The sequence below is a fragment of the Marmota flaviventris genome, chromosome 2, assembly GCF_047511675.1.
Source record: "Marmota flaviventris isolate mMarFla1 chromosome 2, mMarFla1.hap1, whole genome shotgun sequence".
Taxonomy (NCBI): domain Eukaryota; kingdom Metazoa; phylum Chordata; class Mammalia; order Rodentia; family Sciuridae; genus Marmota; species Marmota flaviventris.
In genome coordinates this window covers 80449009-80469120 of record NC_092499.1, presented here as the reverse complement: position 1 = coordinate 80469120, position 20112 = coordinate 80449009, and positions in this window count along the sequence as shown.

Genomic DNA, 20112 nt, shown 5'->3' with positions numbered 1-20112 from the left:
TCATTGTAGAGGTTTTCTGCCTCTTCAGTTAGATTTACTCCTGTGTGTGTGTGTGTGTGTGTGTGAGAGAGAGAGAGAGAGAGAGAGAGAGAGGTTATTGTGAATGAAATTGTTTTCCTGGTTTCTTTCTCAGCAGATTCATTATTAGAATAAAGGAAAGCTATTGATTTTGTATGTTGATGTTATATCTCACTACTTTGCTGATTTTTTTTAAATTAGCTTAGATATCTAGTAGAGTTTTGGGGATTTTTAAAATGGATCATGTCATTAGCAAATAGAGACAAGTTGTCTTCTTTTTCTTGCCTAATTTCCCTGACTAGAGTTTCAGGTATTATATTGAATAGGAATGATGACAGTGGACATCCTTAATAAGGTCTTTTGATTCATAAGGCTAAGTTTCTGAGGTGAATCTTCAGAAAGACGATAATCATGTATAAAAATTACTAGGTATTTTCATAGATAAGGCCCAGTCAGTATGAGTAATCAGTATCATAGAGTTGCAAAAGGACTCTCTGACTATACCAAGATATTTGTGATAGAGTTTTTAATAGAGTGTTTGTCTCTCAGAACACGTGGAATCTTGAATTTAGTTTCTGCTGTCAATTTTGAGGTCTCTAGTCAACAAGAGTGATTAGGAGCTTGTAGGGTTATAAAATTGTCTTGAGCAATAGCTGAAAGCAGCTAGGGAGTATAGGTTGGTAAACATTAGAGATAACAGAAATGAGACCTGCTGTGATATGTTCCCTAAAAGCTCATATGTGAGAGAGTGCAAGAAAGTTTAGATGTGGAATGATTGGGTTATGAGACCCTTAACCTAATTAGTGCATTAATCTCCTGATAGGGGTTAACTGGGTGGTAAATTGGCAGGTAGGACGTGGATGGAGGAGGTGGGTCATTAAGGGTGTGCATTTGAGATATATATTTTGTCCTTTTTGAGGGGAGCTCTCTCTGCTTCCTGGTGCCATGTCCTGAGCTGCTGTCCTCTGCCGCACTCAACATAACATCCTGCTTTACCTTGGACCCTGTGAATGGAGTGGTCCACCTGTGGATTGAGACCTCTTAACACAGTGAGCCCTGAAATAAACTTTTCCTCCTCTAATTGTTCTTGTCAGATCTTTTGGTCACAGCAGCAAAAAAGCTATGACCAAAAGAGAAATTGATGCTGAGAAGTAGGGTTCTTGCTGAGACTAATGTGGTTCAGAAACTTTTGGAGCTTTTTGGAATTTGTGGGAGGATAGTTTAGCAATGTAAGCTGGAAAAACTTTAGAATGTTGTGAGAGGAACTTAATGGCCAATTCTGGTGGGAGCTCAAAAGACCAGAATGCTGATAGGACTATATACAGTAAAGACTGGGTTCAAGAGTTTTCAGAGAAGAAGGACTCTATTGGAAATGGGACTAGAGTCCATTTGTGTTATGTTCTGGCTAAGAAGTTGTCTTCATTTTGCCCATGTTTTGAGACTTTCTGTGAGGCTAAATTTGAAGGTGATGGATTTCTTAACCTAGCAGAAGAAATTTCTAGGCAGTATAGTATTCAGGATGTAATATTCATGGATATTGCTGGCGGCTTTTATCCAAGTTTTTTTGTGATAATCAGGAGCAGAAAGCAAAGCAGAAAGATTTGAAAAACTTGCAGCTTGGCCAGAAAACTGTGAGTAAAAGTGGGGCTAAGGAAGGTATGGTTGTTTAAAAACAACACATCCACTACAGAAACACTAAATACTTTAACCAGAGACAATAGGAAGGATGGCTTGAAGGCTTCTCAGGAATTGGCAAGACCATACCCATTTCAGGTTCAAAGGCATAAAAATAAAAATTCCTTTGAGAAGGAACAAACCATTGGATTTCCCTGCTTGCAGGGAGCAGATGGTAGGAAGTTGTTTCAACATGCTCAGCCACCGAGGTACTCAGAGGCTGCTGCAGCCTTGGTCCCTGGAGGCTTGGCTACTGCTTGAGATGGTGGCAGACCTTGGTGTCAACCATGTGGTGCTGATTCTACAGAAATGCAAGATGCTTGAGTTAAGGGGTCATGGATGCTTACACCAAGATTTCAAAGGAAAGCCTGGGAGGCCAGGCAAAGTGCAGGAGGGTTGGAGTTCCCTTGTGAGGAGGAAGCCAAAGCTGCAGTGGAGACTCCTGAGATTAATCTTATTCTCCTTTGTGGAGGAGAGATGCAGGAATCCATCTTAATCTCCTTTGTGGAGGAGAGCTGCAGGAATCCGTCAGAGGCAAGCTAAGAGAGAGGTCATGTGGGCTGTCATGTGCTTAGGATGTCATGTGCTTCAGATGCTGGACATGGAAATGTAGGACTTGTTTGCCCATCTGGATTTCAGTCTTGTTTTGGTCCCATCCCTTCTTTCTATGCCCTTGTTTCTTTACACGGAAATGTTTACTCTGTGCCTTTATATATTGAATGTATGTAACTTGCTTTTGATATTTACAGCTCATTTTGAGAGTTTGCCTTGAGTCTCAAAGGAGACTTTGTACTTGGAATTTTGGGCAATGCTAGAACTGTTAAGAATCAGATTAAATGTTTCTTAACAGTTCTAGCATTTAATCTGATTCCCAGGAATTAAATGTATTTTGCACTATGAGATGGACGTGAGTTTTAGGGGGCCAGGGGTGGAGTGTTATGGTTTACCTATGAGGTATTTGCCAAAAGCTTGTGTGAGACAATGCAATAAATTTTAGAGGTGAAATGTGTATGGAAAATGACAAATCCCAAAATAGTGTGGTCTGGGAAGAGGGAGTGAGAAAGAAGGCCAAACATTGGTAACATTGATCCTTTCCCAATACCTCCCTTCCCAGTGACAAAGACAGTCCCTGGGAAGGAGATATCCATCAAACCTAAAATGACAGTGTCTGGGAGGAAGCCAAAGCATTGATCCTTCCCCAAATAAATCCCAGTGACAGTACAACAGGACCCCCAAGGGAAAGAGATAAGCATTGAATGCTGACCTCCAGACCCTCCATTCTTCCCCAAGCAAAAACATTGCCCAGTAAAAACAAATTTCAAATTCTCACAACCTGTTTCCTGAGTACCCAAACTGATATGCTTTGTCAATAATTAAGTCACCTCTCAGTGTAGCATATATAAGTACAGATTCCTCCTTTGGCTAGTGACTCATTTTCCATTGGGAAAGTATGTCCACCAGATGCATGACTCCACTGCTGAATAAAAGCTTTGCTGATCTGGGAAGTTTGCACTGGGCTTGGTTATGATTTTGGGTTATGAGAATCTTAACCTAATCAGTGTATTAGTCCTTTGAGAGGGTTTAACTGAATGTGTGGCAGGCAGGGTTGGTCATTAGGGGCATGTATTAAGGATACATATTTGTGTCCTTGTTGAGGGGAGCTCTCTTTATGCTTTTTGGTGACATGTCCCGAGCCACTTTCCTCCTTCACACCTTTTCATCATGATGTTCTGCCTCATTTTGGGCTCAAAGCAAAGGAGTCAGCCATCTATGGACTGAGATTTCTGAAACTGAGACCCAATATAAATTTTTGCTCCTCTAATTATTATTGTCAGGTCTTTAGTCAGCAATGAAATAACTGATTAAAATATGGCCCAATAACTGTTTCCCTTTTACTGAAGTCCTGAGATGATTTGACACACTCATTGTAGGGCCAGAGATCAAAAAATGATCAGTAGGTACTAACCTGAGAGAAGCAGTACGTAAAAAACAGATAAGTATGCAAAAATATGTAAGAATGGATTCAAGAATAATGAGAATACTGTGGAATATTTAACTGTTATTCATGGTAATGAGACTGTTGGACATGGGAAAATTTCAATTCAACATAAGAAAGTTACTGTTGAAACTATCAAAATCTAAACTGCTTTAGGAGATGTGAATTCTTTTTGAAATGAAGACTACTGGATATATTATTGAGCACATTGAATGAGATTCCTATATCTGGAAATAGTTGCCTTAAGATTACTTTCAGTTCTAATATTTTATGACTTAGTGGATCTTATTTCTGTCCTTTACAACTCTTGACTTGTTGCTCAGACCAGTGAAGACTAATTGGCTGAGTATTAATCTTCCAGTTAGGTTGAATGTATTTCCAGACTAAACTACGAACAAAGAGACCCTCAGAAACCCATTTGGATCTCTGTAAGTCAAGAACTTACTGTTTTCTCCTAAGGCTCTAGACTTTGAGTATCTTATCAACACACTTAGAATTTCGAAGTAGAGAACTTTTTATGTGCAAACAAAGGAGAGTTTGAATTAGGTTATTCTTGGGCCCACAGAGCCTGAATTTTCTTTAGAAAAGAGGATCATGCTTATTTACATAACCAGTCCTGTCTTAAGATTAAAGTGAGTTCCAATGATACCCCCATTCCTTTTTTTTTTTCATTCCTTATAAGTCCTTAGATCTGACTCTTCTCTACATTTGAAATTTGTGTGCTAATATGGAATGAATTAAGTAATAGGAGAGCTCTCACTAAGGTTCTATCAAGTTTTGGCTAGGTAGCAACTTCATGTTTCCTATGGCTTAACATTCAGTGTGATAGAAAAAGATCTTGTGACTAAGCTAAGTGCTGATTGGTATCTCCACTGCTGACTATGTCAGTTCTTCCAGGAAACTCTATACATAATCCTGGGTCTATTCCTTGGGGCCTCTTTGGTCTGGAAAATATTTAGGGAAGGTGACATCAAATCCAACATTTCCTTGATTCTTAGAGAAACTCTTCTTTGCCTAATTTTAAATGTCCAATTACAAGGTAACAGATAATTTATACATCATAAAATTCTTGTGTCATAATTTAAATTGTAGAGTTTTCTATTATAAAGGCACAAAGGTAATGGTGCTTCTATCTATAGTATCTTAGACTTAAAAGAAATACAGGAATGGTATTTTGTGGCAGCTGCTCTGTATCAGGTTCCTTTCTTATTTTTCTTTATATATGATGATCAACTTTCCATAACAGTTAATATGAATCTACCACATTATCTTAAAATGTCTGCATAGGATTCCAGTTAATGGACATCATCATTTGTTTTATCATTCTACTTGGTCGGTTATTTGTGTTTCGAAAGTTGTGAATTACAAAACACAGTGAACTTTTGGAAGCATTAATATTAGGTAAATGTTATGAAATGAACTTGTTGATTTGGTTAATGTGCTGATTTGTATTCCATAAAAGATGTATCAGTTTATATATCTATCAACTATTATATAAGAGTGCCTGTTCATGAATTGGGATATGATTTTTACATCTGTTAGGCAATATGATTCTTTGTTGTTTCAAATTCACATTCTTTTATTTTTGACTTTTTTTATTAGTTGCTCAAGACAATACAATGATCTTGACATATCATACATTTGATTCAAATGGGGTATGAATTCTCATTTTTCCACGTGTACAGATTGCAGGATCACATTGGTTATACAGCCACGTTTATAATGAATCACTTGTTTGGTACTTAACAAATTTGACGTGAAATATAAAAATGGGCATCTGAGTTTGAGAAGATTGTATTAAAAATGTAGGTAATATTTGGGAAATGATGTAGCACTTTGTACATTTTGTATAGCACATTTGATTGTATTATAATACTTAATTATATGAGTTGAACTCTTTTTTTCCATAACTTATTGAGGTAAAGTGCACATATTTGAAGTGTGAATTTGATCAATTTTGACATTAATGTAACAAATACAATCAATATAAAAAGTATTTCTATTACTTTTTTATATTTGAAATCATGCAGTCTGTGTTTCCTTCATGATTTATTACATTAGAAATCAATCACCTTAAGATATGTAGAACTTCACCCCCACATGTCAACTATTTAAAAAATAAATTGCGTACTTATAAATATCTCAGAGGTCAAGGAAGAAAGCCCCAGAAAAGTAAATAAAAAGTGCTTTGAACTAAGTGATAATCAAAGCTTAAAATATCAGGATCTCTGGGTTGAAACAGTACTTGGATGAACATTTATAACTTACAGTACTTGTATCAGAAAGAAGCTAAGATAATAATCAAATTATTTTCAAATTATGTAGTAGGAAGGAAAAAATAAGAGTAAGAACAGAAATATATGAAATAGAGAAGAAATTTGATATAAAATTAACAAGTTTAATAAAAAAAAGCAAGAACACAAAAATTAATATCAATGAAAAGGGAGCTGTCAAAATAACCTTCCAGATGCTAAAAATATAATAAGGTAATTTTAACAATTGTATGCCAACATATGTGATAGCTTATATAACATAGTCTATGTTAAAGAAGGATCTGTGTGCTGCTGAGAAGAAAGTGTATTCAGTCATTGGTGGATGAAATATGTTAAGTGTAAATTATCAATTGTATTTTTTACTTCTATAGTTTTTTTTTTTTTAAATTTAGTTTTTGTTTGGAAGATCTATCCAGTGGTAACAGAGGCATGTTACAATTACTCAGTATTATTGTGTTATGGTCTATTTGGTTCTTGAATTTGAGAAGGGTTTGTTTGATGTACATAGGTGCTCCAGTGTTTGGGGCATAAATACTTAGTATTGTATGTCTTGTTGTTGATGTATAATTTCCTTATGCAGTATGAAATAGCCTCTTTGTTCCTTCTGATTAACTTTGGCTTAAAGTCCACTTTACCTGATATGAGGATGGAACCCCCCCACCCCTCACTTTTTTTTTTAAATGTGATCCATGTGAGTGGTATGTATTTTCCCATCCTTTCACTTTCAGTGTGTGGATGTCTTTGCTATGGGGTGAGTCTCTTGGAGACAACATATTGTTTTGCCTTGTTTTTTTAATCTAATCTGCCAGTCTGTGTCTTTTGATTGATAAATTTAGGCCATTAATGTTCAAGGTTATTATTGAGATGATTTGCATTCCTGGTCATTTGGGCTTATTTCTGTTTTTGTTTGTTTGTTTGTTTATTTGTTTGTTACCAGAGATTGAACTCAGGGGCACTCAACCACTGAGCCACATCCCCAGCCCTATTTTGTATTTTATTTAGAGAGAGGGAGGGTCTCACTAAGTTGTTTAGTCCCTTGCTTTTGCTTAGGCTGGCTTTGAAATCAAGATCCTCCTGCCTCAGCCTCCTGAGCCAGTGGGATTACAGGCGTGCACCATCATACCTGGCTTATTTCTGGCTTTTAATTTGAATTAATTTCTCCTTTGATTGACTATTCCTTTAGTGTAGTTCCTCCCTTTGCTGGTTTTCATTTTTTAAAAAATTTTATCTTCATAGAATATTTTGTTGAGAATGTTCTGTAGTCCAGGCTTTCTAGTTGCAAATTCTTTTAAGTTTTGTTTATCATGGAATGTTTTTATTTTATCTTCAAATCCAAAGCTTAATTTTGTTGGATATAGGATTCTTGGTTGGCATCTATTTTCTTTCAAAGCTTGGTATATATTATTTTGGGACCTCCTATCTTTGAGGGTCTGGATTGAGAAATCATTTGAGATCTGAATTGGTTTGACCCTATATGTAATCTGATATTTTTCTCTGGCAGCCTTTAAAATTCTATACTTATTCTGTATGCTAGGCATTTTCATTAAAATTTGCCTTAGCGTGGGTCTGTGGTGATTTTGTGTATTTGGGGTCCTGTAAGCCTCTTGTATTTGATTTTCCATTTCATTCTTTAGGTTTCAGAAATTTTCTGATATTATTTCATTGAAAAGTTTGTGCATTTCTTTGGTTTCTATCTCCACACCTTCATCTATCCTGATAAATCTTAAATTTGATCTTTTCATGTTATTCCATAGTTCTTGGAAGTTCTGTTCATAATTTCTTAACATCTTCTCTCCATGGTCAACTTTATTATCAAGATTATATATTTTGTCTTTATTTTCTGAAGTCTGTCTTCCAAGTGGTCTAGTCTGTTGGTGATACTTTCTATTGAATTTTTAATTTGGTCCAGTATCTCCTTCATTTCAAGAATTTCTTTTTCTTTTCTTTTCAGAATCTCCACCTCTTTATTGAAGTGATCCTTCTCATCCTGCATTTTTCTCCCTGATTTCATTTCTTATAGTGTCCTTTACTTCACAGATCAGTTTAACTATGTACATTCCAAACTCCTTCTCTGACATTTCTTCCACCGTGGTGTCAGTGGATTCTGTTATTGGGGTATCTTGGTTTGCTTTGGGTGATTTGTTCCCTTGCTTTTTTATGTTGTGTGTCTACCCATATAACAGTATGGATCTGAGGCAGAAGAGTTTCTACCCTGTGGACTTATAGTGTCTCTGAAGATTTCTAGTATCTCACTGTTTAGGGGGAGACAAATAATAACAACCAATGCAAACAATATACAGCATTAAACCAAATAGTTCCTACTATGGAACTATTTGGTTTAATGCTGTATATTGTCATCTACAATGTTAATTATCATAATAAACAGAAATGATATGATCAGTTATTGCCTACAGTAAGAACTGCAAGTTTGGGCTGAGGTTGTGGCTCAGTGGTAGAGCACTTGCCTAGCATGTGTGAGGCCCTGGGTTCGATTCTAAACACCACATAACAATAAATAAATAAAATAAAGGTATTGTGTCCAACTTCAAATAAAAAATAAATATTTAAAAAAATAACTGCAAGTTTGCAAAAGGGTTTATAATTTCAAATGGTCAGGGAGAGAACAGAAGTGATATATGATGTGATGATTATGAGGGACGAGGAGTGATGAAGTAAAAAATTAAAGGAAGAGTGAAAGAATAATAGAGGAATCTGAGATCTGAATTGGTTTCTCCCTATATGTAGATGGGGGCTTCTTTCCCCGCGCATGGATAATAGAGATTGTTTGTTAGAAGAAAAGAGAAATAAGGAATATAGGAGGAAAAAATATATAAAGTAAAAATTTAAAAAATTAAAAATATAAGTAAAAGAATACAAAACAAAACTAAAATATACTAATCAAACATCCTAATTCACAAAAAAATCCATGAAAAATAACTGACTTTAAAAAAAGCTAGGAATTGGGCTGGGGATGTGGCTCAAGCGGTAGCGCGCTCGCCTGGCATGCGTGGGGGCCGGGTTCGATCCTCAGCACCACATACAAACAAAGATGTTGTGTCCGCCGAAAACTAAAAAATAGAATATTAAAAATTCTCTCTCTCTTTTTTTAAAAAAGCTAGGAATTAGGAGAAAAACAAATATGAATTTGTGTAAATGTTCTTTTTCCATTTAAGGTCACAATTAGAGAAAAAGTAAAAAAAGATCTTGATGAAAAGTTAAAGAATTATTTCCAATGGAATTCAAAAGATTCTCAGTTTCTCTTCTCAGCAGTTTTAGGTGGGGTCCTCTGAAGCATGATGCTCCTCTCCTCTGGATTGCTGTATTTGGAATTCCTGGAGGCAGGGTTTAGGCTTAGGTGGGCTCCAGGCTTTTTGCTGAATGCCAACTGGTCTGGAGATTTTAAATCAGCACACCTCCAGCACCCAGTACTTGCTGGTCCATGCTGGAAGACTGTATCCCAGAAAGCTTCCTGGGCTCCAGATGTGTGTTGGGGGATCCAATTCTTGGTCTCCTATGTCATCTTTGGACCCCAAGTTTCCTGGTCCTGGGTTCAGTCTCCAATCTCTCCCACCCTTGCCTTTCTGCATTCCCAACCAGATATGTCTCTCCCAGCTGGTCCTGCAAGCAGTCGGATTGGAGGAGAAGGGGTAGAGCTGAGTGGGCTTCCAAGACCAGTTGTCCCCTGTATAAACTCTCCACATTCGATTTTTCACCTGATCACTTAAGCACACTTGTGGGGAGCCATAGTGAATGACCACACTCTTTCAGTCCTGATGCCTCAGATTCTAACCAATCACTGCATTTGCTCTGGCTGGGGCAGGGTCTAGTTTGGATAGTAAGAGATCTTCTTTGTGGGATGTGTCCCCAGGGTTGAGTTACACTCACCTGTCCCTTGTAGCCTGTCCCTTGTGCCCTTTTTTGGATAGAACTTTCTAAGAACAAGAGCCCTCCCGCCCCCCATAAAAGCTCACTTCTGAGTGTACTTTGTCTCTCGCCATCCTCTCATGACTTTCTCTTGCTCTCCTTCTTGGGGAGCCTGAGGCCAAGAGCAGGGAAGCCATCCTGAAACTTGTATTAAGGTAAATTGTTTCTGTGTTTTATTTGGTGTCCCTGCAAACTCACACGCGCTCTTAAGTTCAGTTGCCCACCTGGTCGGGGTGGCATACACTCTATGTTGTGCAGTGTGTTTGTTGGACCTGTATTTTGGGCCAAACTCAGGTTTGCCAGGAATTGATCCGCTCAGTGCTGGCTCCCAAGCAGTGGCTGAGAAATAGTATCTTCCTTAGACCTCTGCACACTGCTTAGAGAGATAGGGGCTTCTTTCCCCACACATGGATAATGTGAAGCACATCTTTCAGGTTTTCCAGGTAATGTCCTTGATCTCTAAATGCTCTGTTCCCAAACTCACCTTGGGCATCCCCTAAATGTGGGTTTCTTTAATTCCCTTATCCCTCCATGATGCTCACGGAGGGACCACTCTGGCTGGTGTTTCCGGCCCTCCATGGCAGTGACTGTTTCATTGGGGATATCTTCTTTACTTGTTAATTTAGGAGATGGTCATTTCTGAGATTTTCTGATACCATAGCCAAAATCTGGATTATTTTGTTCCTATTGTGGGTATGTAGACAAGGCCAGGTTAACTCTGTCTAGGATGGGGAAGAAAGGTAATCCTGTTTCCCTTGAGATTAAGGATGAGGAGAGATTAGGGAGGAGCAGGGAGAGAGGAAGCGAGGAAGAGAAAGAGATATGTCCATTTAAAAAATAAGCTGCAGGGGCAGAGCAGCAATGGTTATATTCAAAGCATAAAGTGGACCACTGTTACACTTATTATATCCAACCTCCTGAGTCTCCGATCTGTTTTGAATGTCCAGTTTTAAATTCCGGTAAAGTCCTCCCACTTCTCACCTTTCTGAGAAGCTGCGTGTCTGCTTTCTTGGTTTCAGTCCATGGAGCAGCCAGAAACGCAATCTCCTCTATTGTACCATCTTGAAAACTCCTCCATGAGTTGAACTCTTAAGGTTGTAAATTAGTCTGTCCTTTTCTCTGAGTTCTAGACATTGTCATATATATATATATATATATATATCTGAGTGTTAGACATTGTCTGATTCAACAACAAATGACTGACTGGATAGATTGTTTTTTTTTTTTTTGGAAAACAGGATATATGAAACTAATAGAGGATGTTGACACCTTGTATTCATAATAATAATGATTCTGAAAGTATTCTATTGGCTTGAAGAGCCTATGGAGTGGGTTTTCTGTTCTGATAGTTGCCCCTTTTGTTACCCTTTTAAAGGTTATTAGTTGACTCCATCTAAATTTATTGAGCACTTATATTATATACTCAACTAGCTCTTATTTTAAAGATGAGAGTCTTCAGAAAGCTCATAGCTTATAGGAGACAGGTGAATAATTAAAACACCACATTATAAGTGTTTTGAAAGTAGAGAGACAAGACATATCAATGCGTACCTTGGTATGTAGACCATAGTGGGTATATTCAGGATGGTTTTACAATAAAGGTAATAATTGGGCTCAATCTCAATGGATAACTAGAAGTAATGCAGAAATTAAGACAGCACATTTCAAGAAAGAATCACTTGTGCAAAAGTACTGAGATGTGAAAGAGCATGGGAATTTCCCAATATTAAAAATGTGATAGAGGAGCCTTGCATTAGAATGATAAGAGGGCTAACGTGATGTAGAGATGAGCAAACCAAAACATCAAGGCTGTGGCCCTTGCAAAGGAATGTCATATTGGAATTGTAGAATTGCTGAGGGTTTTCAAACACGGAGTTATCAAATTCACATTTGAGAAGGGTGAAGCTGTTGGCAGCAGCGTCCACTTCTGAGACATCAGAAGAGCAGGTTAGTATAATGGGTAAAAGTATAAACTCCAGAGTCAGTCTGCCTGAGTTAAAATTCTAGCTCTCCTCGGTTATAGTCCCAATGTAACCAAGTGTCTTCCCTCTGCTATGTCCTGCAAGATGTGTTGGGCTTGTGTTAGTTCATTTAACAAAACAGTCCTACAAGGTAGGTAGTATTGTCCTTATTTTATAGATGTGGACACTAAATCTTAAGTAGAAGACAAAGATTCTGTTCTTGACCAACCTATAGCCCAGGCTCCTCTGAGCTCATTTCACAATTGAACCATAAAGACTTGAATGAAACACTCAAAGCTGCATCTCTAGGATAACCCTAGATCCCTATAAAGTGCCTGCCAGAGAAAACTCAAATCTGTCTAACACATTTACTATTTTTTATAGCCAAAACCTGAAGATAGGACTTGCCTTTCAGGCTCTGTGGGAGGATAAGACCTTAATTTTGATAAGGGTCACTAAATAGACTCACTATTTTCACATGCACCAAACTTCTTCATGCTTTTTGTGCTATTTCACCTCCCTGACTATTAAGTGCCCCTTAACTCCAGCTTCATTATCCTTTAAAATGCCCAGCTATCTCTGTATAGATTGAAATCCAGTTCATGCTGGACTCTTTTCCCTATTGCAGTATATATTACTTGTTATAATCTGTTCCTTCTACTTAACCAGTGTCCTGTCTTGTCTTTGACGTAAATACCCACAAGGGCTGTGCTTGGTTAGAAGTAAAGTAAGACTCTGGGTTCAATCCCCAGGATCATAAAACAAAAAATCCAAACTTAAAACACAGTATTTAAGGTAGAATAACAAGATTTCAAATCATGGCTCTGCTATTTACTAGCTTATAAGCTTGGTCAATACTATTATTATGAGTATTGTTACTAAAAAATGAAAAGTTAGAGAAGGGAAGATCTCAGCTATAAGAAAGATAAAATGACCAAGAAATGCTAAACTACAAAGCTCAAAATGGAAAGGATATACATGAGATATTCAGGAAACATGGTGAACATATCTGATGGCAGACTGGATATTGGAGTTGGGATAAACTGAGGTGACTTCTAGGTTTCTTGTTTGGAAAACTGAGTATGTAGTGGTAACTGCTAATATGGAAGGCAATAGAGTTGGTTCCTGGAAATAATGAGTTATAGTTTAGGTAGATTTTGATGTTTATGTCATTATACTTTTAGAGCACTTATAACATTGCTTTAAAGTTATTTGCATTTTGTAGACTGTGAACTTTTTGAAAGTTCTCATTTTTGAGATCATAACTCCTAGTTGAGTACCTGACACAAGTACTCAATAAATTTACACGGAACCAATGAATGAACTTTAAAAGAGCATTTGTGCCAGTCAGATAGAAATTTCCTATTTCAAGACCATGGTAATGAGAGCCTTTTGTCAGAACTCCATTAGCACTTCCTTTCTGTGCTTATTTAGCTACCTATATCTATGATTTATAGAGTCATGGAGTGTCAACATTGAAAGTGAGCTGAGAGGCAATTCATTTCACTAATCTATCAGTTAATTTTGTTTTACTTGAGATGTATAGAAGTAAGTTTTCCACTGTGTCATCATCCAATTAACAGGGATGGAGGAGAACCTTGGAAAAAGGAACAGTATTTACAAAGGATCACTTTTCTCCTTGTGAGAGTCTACCTGTTTCTGCCAGGCCAAGACATCTACCATAATTATATTCAGGAAAGGATATTTCTCCTCTCTTCCTCTGTCTATGACCTGTCAACCCTTTGAGTATTGGGGAACTATAGTGCCTGACAATGACAGGTTTTTGGTCTTCAGTCTTTTTAGTCTTGATTCTTTTTATGTCATAGTGTTAGTTTATTTTTTTGTTTTCTTAAACTATTTGGACAAAGATGCTATTTTTATTTTTCAAATATAAATTATGTTGTTAGGATCACTCTATCTATGAGCAAGGATCACTATCTATAAGAGAGAATCACATTGGTTGTTTTTCAGTATGTTCTTAGCTCCTGGTAGAAATGCATAGATTAGGTTTAACAATATACAAGGCAGAGCTGATGCAGGGCCCTAAACTGTTGCATGGAAATCTCAATTTCTTTCCCAGGCAACTATGGGAAAGTCTGCCTAGAAAATTGTGCATGTGTATATGGGTGGGGTGATGGAATGGGGCATAGGTGGGAGGATACAGGATAAAGAAAACTGCTTTGGCTTCTACCCTACATGAGAGATGGTATTGTACAATAGGACAGAGAATTAGACTGACTTTCTGCTCCCTAATTGTAACTTTCTTTTTTATTTTATTTCAGGAAGTCATTATATATGATGGTTTAAAATTGAAAAGTTTCAAAAAAGTATGCAGAGAAAAATGTTCATTTCCACCTCTAAGTCCTAGTTTCCTCACTGGAGTAATATTTTGTATTCTTCCAGAGATATTTCATTTGTATATAATCATAGTGGTTATTGCTTAAAAGCATACAGATAATATTGCCTATGTGAACATTAACTTCTTTCAATTTTTTACATCCTTAGATGGGAATACTAATTCATACCTGGCAAAGCCCACAGCGATTTTGTGAAAATCAATCAAGTAGTATTTGTGAACATGCTTTGAAAATCATCAGGTCTTTTACAGTACAGGATGCAGGGGAGGCTAGTTATGGAAGTTTGTGATTCAACACAAAGGACAGTGAGTCTCATGTGATGTTTGACAGAGTGCTTCTGAATTGGTGGCAAGGCTGTTGTGTTGGTGGCCCCCTGGCTAACTCTAGAGGGGATAATTGCTTGTCTTGCCCCTCTCATGGTGTGTTGGGGTTTTCTACATGGGTAATCAAGAGATACTACTTGCACCTTAATTGTCAGGTGCACATTCACTTGGGATAGGAAGTGGAAGCTTGCCAGAGTGTGGGAGGCCTTGGTACTCTCCCTCAGCACCTTTGCTCTCTCTTCCATGTTCAGGGATTGGTACTGGAACTTGGCTGATGCAACAGTTTGAATCACAGTCCCTTGGTGCTATAGGATCCACTCACTTTTAATTGGCAGTTGCTGGAAATATTTTTCTCTCTCTCACCCTGACTTCCTTCCCTAATTGGCTCTCAGGGGCCTCCAAATCTGGCAGAACTGTTTCAGAGAGCCCCAAACTGCTGCCTAGGGATCCCAGGTTCTTTTGCTACTACTCTGCTTCTTTAAGTTTCTTTTCTAATCTATTAAAACAACTTCGTCTTTGGATTCAGCCTGGGAGAATAGGTTTCCTTTGGGCATTGTTTTCACAGAAACAGCTTGAACGGTGCCAAGTTCTTCTAGACCTTGCCAACTAGTGTATTCTGCCTAAACCATTTTGTTCCTGATAGCAGAGAGAGAAGAAAAAGGTTTCTGGTTAAGATGTCCAAAGTGGATGATAGGAGAAATAAGTGGATGAAAAAGCACATCATTTGAAGAATGTTAGCCTTGATATTCTGTTCTATATACTGTTTAAGGCCTTGTGGAAAACTTGCATTACATACTTCTGTTTTTCATTGCCCCAAGCAAACACCAGTGCAGCTTTATATTTTTGAAATAGACTATTGTTAGATCAGTTTTAGGTTCACAGCAAAATTCAGAGGAAAGTACAAAATTTCCATATACCCACTTCCCTGTCTTATGCCCAGCCTCCCTCATTATCAATGTCCCATACCAGAGTGGTGTATTTCTTATATGTGATGAACTTACATTAACATATCATCACCACCCAGAGTTCACAGTTTGCATTAGGACTCATTATTATTTTTTTTTTTTCATTTTTGGTACCAGGAACTGAACCCAGGGGCACTTACCCACTGAGTGACATCCCTCTTTATTTTCTATTTTGAGACAAGGTCTCACTAAGTTGCTGAGGCTGGCTTGGAATGTGATATTCCTGCCTCATCCTCCTGAGTTGCTGGGATTATAGGCATGCACCACTGTACCCAGGAGGGCTCATTCCTTATGCTGTACATTTTATGAGTTTTGACAAATGTATACTGACAGGTATCCACTATTACAGCATCATATCAAATAGTTACACTACCCTAAAAATCCTTTGAACCACAGATCTGTTTACTGCCTCTATTGTTTGGCATTTCACAGAGTACCATAAAGTCACAATCATGGAGTAGCCATTTCAGGTTGACTTCTTGAGTTACATTTTTAAAAGACATTTAAAAATGATTTATAGTATGCTTTTAAAGCTACAGTAGAGACTATCTCTATAGCACATCCAAGCTCATTGTGTAACATCTTTTTTGACAAATAGATGTTACTGAAGGAAACTGACCTGGTACCTAGCTTATTGTAGTAGGTTTGGTCTTGACTACATTTTTACCAATGCTTTTTGGCCAGATTATTGTCAAAATACAGGAAAGAAAACATTTGAGAGTTGAATTGTGACTTGGATAAGAAGGTAGTTTTTAGCCTACAGAGAAACTTGCTGATAAGCCTTGGTCTTGCGACAAGACCAGGAAGGATGCAGAAAGCTGTCTATATATAGTTTCATCAGTGTTCATTGAGAACTGCATTCTAGATAAAGCAACCAAATTATAAATTTTAATTATACAACATATAAATTATTTGTAAATTATAAATATCTTTCAAGAGACTGGTCCCTTCTAGGTAGGAAATATATCTTTCTAAAATGTGTCTCTAGCATGGTGCCTATTTATAGGGCATAATGCCAAATGAATAAATATTATTCTGTGATTGATTATAATTCTCTGAATACTTTTTTAAAATCCTTGCTTACCTTGAATTTAGTCAGATTCTCACATTTTTTGCTATATTTTACATGCTAATATTGATAGAGAACATAGATAAAATGGCTCCATGGTGGTTCTTATCTTTGCTCAGGGTAGGATGGTTGTAGTAGACATCGAATTAGAATCCCTTCAGATAAATACAGAGTAGATTCAGAGTCTGAGGTTTTAGGGGATGGTCCAAATGCATGGAGATGGATGCGTGGTTGACCAGTTGGAAAAGGATAAGACCATGCTTTCCAGGAGATACAGAATCCTAGACTTTTAACTCTGTCTGGTTTACTTTCTCTGTATTCCTCTTTATCCTGCCAAATTGTTGAGTAATTGGTAACAAGAAATGTACCCTTTGTTTTGTTTACGTGCCTGTTGCCATAGCACATTTTGTACATTGGCAGCAAAGAGGAGACCTTCATTTCTTCACTCATTTTTCCTAGAGTCAGTTCTTTGTTTAAATCATAAATGTTGATGGATTACCTTCTCTAGTATTGGATAGCTGTATGAGAGTTTTCAAATGAATGAAAAAAAAAGTGGTGAGCTTGGGTTTATATCTAGGTCTCTTGACACCATGTTCAGTGCTTTTGACACTATACCAGGCTGTTTTGGAGGGTTATGTCAAAGTAAAAAAGTGAAAGCTATGTGTTTTCTTATTTAAATCCATGAAAAGATAATGCAGAAGGATGGAAATTCCAAGATTAGTGAGTACAGTGCCTAATTTCTCATGGTGTTTGGATTTAATTTTTAAATGTAGTTTTCACATTTTTAATGATTGACAAACCTGTTTTATAGAAAAATTCATAATTGAGGATAAAACTGTTAATTGTGCCTTTTAGCAAACCTCTTCTGTTTGGGTATCTAACTGTTCTTAGCACAAGAACATAACCAAGGCGATAGTTTATCTTAATATTAATTACCTTTTAAGACCTAAGGAAGAAATAAGCAAAGTCACACTTCAAAATGATGACTAATATTATTTTAAAAATAAGAGACAAATCTTGGGGCTGGGGTTATGGCTCAGTGGTAGAGTGCTTGCTTAGCACGTGTGAGGCACTGGGTTCAATCCTCAGTACCACATAAAAATAAATGAAATAAAGGCATTGTGTCCATCTACAACAACAACAATAACAACAACAACAACAAATTTTTAAAAAGGGAAAAATCTTATTACATTGATTTTGAATTGGAGGTTGTAGTAAATACGATTTTAAAAGACAGAGATGCTTGCCCAGTGCCAGTATGTTTAAAAAACTGGAGAGAGAGAAGAATCTGAATAAGACTGACAAGTTGTATTGGTATAGAATCAACATCCAACAAGTTTATTAAGTTTGAAGCTATAAACATATGGATCATCAAGAACAATTCCAGGAGGAGGAATTAAATTAGATTAACATTATTTCTTCAGGATACCATAGAGAACTATTGATCAAACAATCTTTCTGTCCCTTAAAGCAATGTGTAGAAACATATGCTAATAAAATGATGTTTGTTTGACATAGTGGAATAAACTAGAAGGAATTTGAAGGCATCTATAGATTTTGGTAAAAAAATCATTTTTTATTGGTATAAGAAAAAATTTATATAACAATGTGATTAAAATGTATAGCAAAATTAAAATACATCAAACTGAATTTATATAAAATTTCTAAATAAAACATTTTCCAAGTTTTCAATGTTTCTTTGCATGCAAGTTTTAAATATATATCTTCTCTTTGTATTAATTTTTAAAGTTTGATATGGTCATGCAGTTCCTGATCATTCAAAGGATGATTTATTCAATTTCTAGATAGTTATTATTAATGAGAAGTTTTTTTGGTAAAAGTACATGGTTGTAAATGGTAGAAGGCATATGTTGCTTTTTCTGTATTTCTATGCTTTTCTATATTGTTGACTGTTAATTAGAATTTGGGTTGTTCAGTTTCTTTGGATTGTACTTAAGGGCAACACCATTCTTTGAATCTCATAGCTCTTTTCTGTCATTAACAAATGTAATGTTGAAAGGTCTTGTAAGGAAACTTTTAACATTGCATTATTATTTAATCAAACTTTCTCATTTCAAATATTTAAAAATGGTTAAGATTTTACTCCAGCATACACTGAGTTTGCTCCATTAGTCTTAATAAATCTTCAGGTTCAAGTACTAAAACTGAATAAACATTATTAGTGGACTATTCTCTGGTCACTCTTTAGAAGTTTGTTTTGAATCTACATATATTTTTAGTTTATTAATATAATTAATGTGGGACTTAGTATTTTTGAATGAGATTATTCAGGTGGTAGAAAATATCAGGTTAGCTATTTTATAAAATAACCTTTTTATTTTGGAATAATTTTAGATTCATAGAAAAGTTTCAAAGTAAAACAGAATTCCCATATACTACTTATCCAGTTTCACTCATTGTTAACATCTGACATTTTCTTGGTATATTAACTAGGAAATTAGATAATCAAGGGTTATATTACTAGTAACTAAGTTGCAAACTTTATTTGGACTTTACCAGTTTTCCATTAATGTTCTTTCTTTGTTCTAGGATCTGACCCAGAGTATCACAATTCATTTAGTTGTCATGTGACTCCAGTCCCATCTTGGTTCATGACAGTTTCCAAGTCTGTCCTTGTTTGTCATGACCTTGACAGCCTTGACCAGTACTGACTAGGTACCTTGTAGAATGGCCTTCAACCTGGGTTTGATGTTTCCCCTCATAATTAGACTAATTTGGGGTCTTGGGGAGACACCATGCAGATAGAGTACTCTTTTCATCAGATCACATTAGGGGTATATAATATCCACATGACATCATTGGTGTTATTAACCTTCATCTGTTAGTTGATATAGTGTTGGCCAGGTTTCTCTACATAAAGTTATTATTTCCTTCTTTCCTTATTATTTCCTTATTATTCTTAGGAAGTGAGTCATTATGTCTAGGCCATATTTTAGGAAGGAGGATTAAGCTCTACTACATGTGGGCTTATTTGCATATATTATTTTGAAATCTATAAGGGAAATTTGTCTCTTCTTGTTTATTTACTTATCTGATTACTTATATCAGTGTGGTCTCATGCATATTTAATTTATATGGGTTAATAAACTAGTATTGTGTTATGATCCAAATATAATGCTATATTATTTATGTTTTTGCTAAAATTATTTCAGTTTTGGCTTTGAGAGAACTTTCAGGAAGGCTCTTGTATTTATTTGACATGTTTCTATCCATTTGGTTTTTGAGTCCTTTTTGGAACTACATGATTCCAGGCGCATTTTATATTTTCCATATGCTAGCTCAGGAATAAGTTATATCTCCAAGGAGAGTTGGTACCTTTTATTGAAGAATAGTATTTAGAAACCAACATCTGGGTGTCAGGTATGTTCATTACTACCAGAGTGTCATTACTTCTAGCAATTTCAAAATATATAGCTAAATAATATATGTATGTATACTAAGCTGCTGAGGGCCATTGCTAAGTAAGAATGACGCATGGCATGACCCAGGTCATTTGCAGTGTCATTGCATGTAAGGTGACCTTGCTCAAGG